Source organism: Camellia sinensis, chromosome 4 (genome assembly GCF_055761805.1).
Source record: "Camellia sinensis isolate YWXY chromosome 4, ASM5576180v1, whole genome shotgun sequence".
NCBI classification, from domain to species: domain Eukaryota; kingdom Viridiplantae; phylum Streptophyta; class Magnoliopsida; order Ericales; family Theaceae; genus Camellia; species Camellia sinensis.
In genome coordinates, this window is record NC_138964.1 from 213,167,105 (window position 1) to 213,173,104 (window position 6,000).

Below are 6,000 nucleotides of genomic sequence, written 5' to 3' on the forward strand. Positions count from 1 at the left end.
TTAAAATTCTGAATATTGTGTTATTTTTAATATTGTGAAATTTTTAATAACCCAATTCACCCCCCTCTTGAGTTGCCTATCTGGGATAACATATACAAAAACAAATCTGTGAATAAAAAATACTCAAAGTTAACATCATGAAAAATATTCCCCATTACTTACTTATGAAGCTCTATACCCTACCCCGCTCCACTTTAATCACAATCCTCAAAAATTAAAGCAATACAAACATACCATGCCTAAAACATTACAAGTTTTGTGAATCGAAGTCAACACACACTCAGTTATGAATTAAAATTAGGGAAAATCAACATCTAAGAATCAAAATAAATTAGGGTAAACAACACATACCTAATCTAGTAATGGCGTTCGCGATATGATGGTGAAATTGATGATGAAACCCTAGTTCAATCCAATCAACCACGGCGAGAGAGAAGATAGAGAAAGAGAGAGAAAGAGAGCAAATAGAGATGCGAATACTGGTGTTAGTCAAATGAAACGAAACGACTGAGAGATGTAAAATATTTAAGAGTATTCCTGACTTTTTACAACTTCTGTTACGTCAGTTGAATTTTGTACTCTGATATAAAATATAGGGAGATTTAAGTATTACAAATAAAATTATAAAAGAGCTCAGTATTTTTGAGACAAATCATTGGAGGTTAAATTATAATTTACCCTTTATTTTATATTTGTGTTCCGTTTTAAAAAAATCTTATTCATAATAAAATTGTATCACAAATTTTGAATTGTCCATGGAAATAGATCAACACGAAAACGCCACGGCCATACATAAGATCATTATGACAACAGACATACATCATGTACGTGTCGTGAAAATGTGTCCATCGCATTCTTGGACAGGACAGGACAGGCTGTATATGAGATGTAATAATTAGATTTGAATTAAAAATGTTTCAGCTAGCTATTAAATTTTAAAAGGTCATAAAAAATGCTTGGTATCTGTTGGTTTGTTTGTTTGTTTTGTATTTTTTTTTTTTTTTTTTTTTTTTGGTGATTCTCACAATTAGTGATGTATTTGTAGGATTCACTCATGTATGTGTGAGGTTTATACCATCAATGGTTGAGATCTAAAGAAAATTGTAAGAATTACAAAAAAAAAAAGGTCTCGATCATTATTGAAAGGTGATTTTGACAAAAATTAAAGTATTTTCAATAGAAACTTTTTGGGGGAAATTAGGGGGGAGGGGAATACCTATATGATTTGATCATTTATAATAAAATAAATCTTAAATTTTTTATTTTGTCAATTTAAATTTTAATATTTTGATTTATTTTTAATCTAATTCATTTATCTATTTTTATTAAGTAAAATCGACGAAAAAAAAAATATTTTAGTGATTTAAATTGACAAAATTAAAAAATTATAATTTATTTTGTTTCAATGGTCAAACAATGTGAAATTTTTTTTTTCCCATTCACCCAAAAATAATTTCTCCAATTTTTTTTTGTGATTGTGAGAATTGAACTTACACACTCTCCTTACAATGACAACTTTTATCATAATTTCACTATTAAGGAGTTGAATTCAAAATCTCTCTTTAATAGAGATTTGATGACCAAAAAATTAGCCACACACGTTACAACCCTTTTGCTTCGAATTGATTTTACTTAACACTTGCCTTAAACTAACTTTGTTTATCATGATCACATATCTACCACTAAAACTACATGTTCATTTTGATGAAAAATATTTTTTATACATTTAAAAATGTGAAAGGAATAATTCAAACTAAAATTTTATTTCTACATCTACTACCATCACCCAATCACCTTACCACCATCGTAACCACCTCCACCAATAATATATATGCTACTTGTTATCGAAATTGACCCCTGTATATATATTTGTTTTTTATCTGCATGGGTATCCAAAGCCATCATTGTACCAAGTTGTGATGGTGGGACTAGAAGCAAGCGCCACTTGGGTTGGAGGTAGATAGCTTAGGCTTATTATTATTGTAACTTGTTGAATGAATTGGCAATAAATGTTGTTATGCACAAGGACCGTACACACACGGCACCAGAGGTGATAGACAAGACACGACTCCACCTTTGTCTTTCAGGGTCCCATTTTATATACTCCTACTCACAAATTCAGTGTATATTAACACTCATATGAGTTATTTATAACGGCGCTGCTTGAGGGCCCGAATTTCGGGGCTCGAATGCCCCGAAATTTCCACTTTAGGTAAAAAAAAAAAAAAAAAAAAAAAGAAAAAAGAAAGAAAAAAAGAAAACAGTTTCTAAAAATGGAAATTAGGGGCATTAGGGGCAAATTTTTTAGGGCCACCAATCATTTTCCTATTTATAATTTTTGTTTTTTTTTAAAGAATTTGCATGAGACTATTTGGACTGTTAAAAAATTAGAAATATTAATTGTGCAAAACCCGAAGATGTAATTTTTGCTTACTTCTTAGAAGATAAAAATAATTTAAATAAGTTAAAAAATGTTGATTATCTGAAAGTTAGGAAAAAATATTTTTATTTTCACTTTCTAATTATCAAACTTTTAATCTAGAATATCTATTATATCTATTCTTGTCCTGGGTGGGTGTCGAGGGGGGGTTGGGTGATCGCTTGGGTGAGTAATTACTACAAACAGTTAGCATGCATTGGTTTTGTGTTGTTGGTACTACTAGTAGTACTACGACTTCATCAGTGTGGGTGCTCAATTGCTCCCCCACTAACAGAGGCCGAGTCGATGATGTCTGATGTCTGCAGGCCCAACAACCCATTTGAATTTATTGTGGATCCCATACCATGCATTCTCACACTTCACATAATACTCAAAATAATCTCATCTCCCACTTCAATTAAATCCTCACCAACAATTACACCATCATAACTACCACCACTGCCTATAGTCCCTTTGTAGAGGGTATATTTGTCCCACTATAATTGGGGTGTTTTGGGAATCATGATAAAAGTCAATTTTTTGGCTTTTTAACTTTTTTTTAGTCAAAAAAAGTCAATTTTTTTACCAAAAATAATCCAATTTTTTGTCAAAAAAACCACCAAAAAAATTAAAAAATCGAAAAGTCAACTTTTTACCAACTTCCCAAAACACTACTGAGTGTAAGATGAACTTACGATTTTCTCAATTTTTTGCAAAACAAGTAAAATCGTTAAAGGCTTCCCGATAAGATCCAGCTTCTGTCCAGTCCAGGATCGGACTGGACCGTACTATTGGGCCCGTGGGGCCCATCACGGGTCCCATTTTGAAAATATGAACCGTTCAATGTGTAGAACTCGTCGAGTACTATATGTCTGTAAAAAATCACATTGATTGAATATCGATAGCTATGTGATCAAATCAGTTTTGTATTAAAAAAATAGACGGTGAAAAAATTAACAATTGATAAAAAACAATGAGGATACTATACCCATATATTAGTGTTGGCGGGAGACTGATCTAATGGTCAAGTCAATACTTGATTAGGAATTCAGAAATAATATTTGAAAAATATTAGGGACCCTAAATGTTTTACTAACATTTTTACCAAATATTGTGGGATCCAAGTCGATCCCATACCCATATAAGACATTTAGTAAAAATATTAATAAAATATTTAATATCCCTAACATTATTCGTAATATTTTTGTCTTGTTGTGTACCTTAAATATTATCTCTCTTCCTATTCAACATGGTTGTTCGGCCGAAATAGGCTTCCTCGTCTAATCTACGTTCATGTGTGGGCGTCTCTTTTGGGCCCAAAAGAGATTCGAAGTTGGTTTCAGTGCTATGAACTTGTCTTCCAATCCTACTTAGGGTTGGTTTGGCATCTACTATATAATCTATCTTTTTATCTTTTTTTCATCACATCACCTCTCTACTTTTCTGCATATCTTTTCATAAAAAGACAAAAAATACACTTTTTTAGGACATTCCAAACCAACCCTTAATTAGGCTAGTTTGGCTTATGATTTTTTTTATTTTCCTTACACAAATTGTGTTGTTTATTTTGTTAAAATTTTATTTTATGATAAGACTAATTAAAATAGCTAAAATACTCCAAATATCTCCATTATTGATGGCGATCAAAGAAGGCAATGGAGCATGGGATGTAGCTAAGCACTTTCCTTTCCTTTTCTTTTCTTTATTTTGTTTTGTTTTGTTTTTGTTTTTTTTTTTTTTTTTTTTTTTTTGTAAAAATTACAATTGGGATCTCGTTTGGAAATAGGTTTTTTTAATAATTTTTTGACTTTTTAGCTAAAATATGATGTAAAAAAATTAGTATGTTTGTGATGACTTTTTAAATTTTTACGAAAAGATGTGCAAAAAGTAGAGAAAAAAGGTATGTTTGGTTTGTGTTTGAGAGATGTGTTTTAGAGATAAAAAGTACTAAAAGTTGTTTGGTTTGGTTTTTTTCAAAAGATGTTTTGGAAAATTATTTTGAGAGAGAGTTTTGGAAAAAGTAATTGATTTGATGTGTGTGTGAGAGAAATTTGTTTGGAAAACTTGTTTGATTTACAAGTTTTGAGAAATTTTTTTGAGAAAATTTGTTTGGTTTGATTACTTTTAAAAACTTATTTGTAGAGAAAATTTTCCAAAATTTTTTCAGAAATGCAAACCAAACGAATCCGAAATCTTTAACTTTTTAGTATGAGTTGTTGGCATTTTGATTTTTTTAATAACTTTTTGACTAAAAAAGTCACTTGCCAAACGATGCCTTAGTGTACTTTTAAATAAATAATTATACATTTATTAAAAAATTATGATATTAATAATATTATTTTTTTAGAAGTACATTGGTCTGTAATTTTGGTGGTGTTTGGCAAGAAGGTTTGGGTGGGTTAGGGGTTAAAATAGCCACAAAAAATAAAATAGGCTATTTTAGCCACAAAAAATAAAACATCAAATCCAACCCATAATCATTACAATCTTCTCTCACAAAAAAAGTCAAAAAAGTCAAAAAGTCAAAAAGCCCTTCCCAAACTAGACTAAAATAGCTCAGGCTAAAATAGCCAAAAAACTAAAAAATTAAAAAATCAACCCACTTCCCAAACGGAGGCTTTATTTTATTTATTTATTTATTGTTTTGTTCTGTTTTTTTAAAGAAATGGCCAATGTTGTGGTCATGTCATGCTAAGCCTACGGTTGCCCGTCCATATGGGCAAGAAGTCAATTTGACGGGTAAGGACAACTTGCCATCTTCAGCCACAAAAGGCCATGACACCCATAACTCCAAAAATAAATAAAACTTAAAAAATGAAGGTTGAGGTCCACCTACGTGTTGTCAACCTTATTTAAAATAAATCTTAATTGTAGAATATATATAATTCTTGTTCATAAATTTTTATATTTTAATTTTGCTTAATATTTTTTATATTTCAGGATCAAGCTTAACAAATTTTGTGTCAAAATATAATTTAAAAAGTATTTTTTTATTATTTTATGTAATCATTTTTTTTAAATACATCATTTATTAGACTCTATGTTCTAATTCTATTTAATTTTTTTTTTTTAATTATCTCTTCTCTCAAACAACATTATTCAAAAAAGTCAAAATAGTAGAATCAAATATCTGAAAAAGGATAAATTATCGAATAGCTAATAAACACTAATCAAGTAACAACTACAAATAATAATTAGCCATTAAGAATTAATTTGTTAAGACAAAATTATTAATATTTTCATGATTTACTTGTTATATTTAATTAAAAAAAAAATTTTGAGATTGATATGGTGCTATTAGAGTATTTTCAATCCTTACTATTTTTATTTTCACCAAATTTGAATGAAAATTTGGTTAAAAGTTTGATTTGGCACTCTAATCCTTATTTTTATGTCAAATATTTTTTAACCTTTTTTTTATAAAGGAAAATATATCTACAATCCTTATTCTTTCTAAAATTTTATCAAATTTAAAAAAAAATAAAAATAGACTGTTGAAAATTTGGTAAAGGATTTAAACCAGCTTTAATTTATGGTCTATTTATTTAGGCAAAAAACATTTTTTAACGAAAATATTTTTA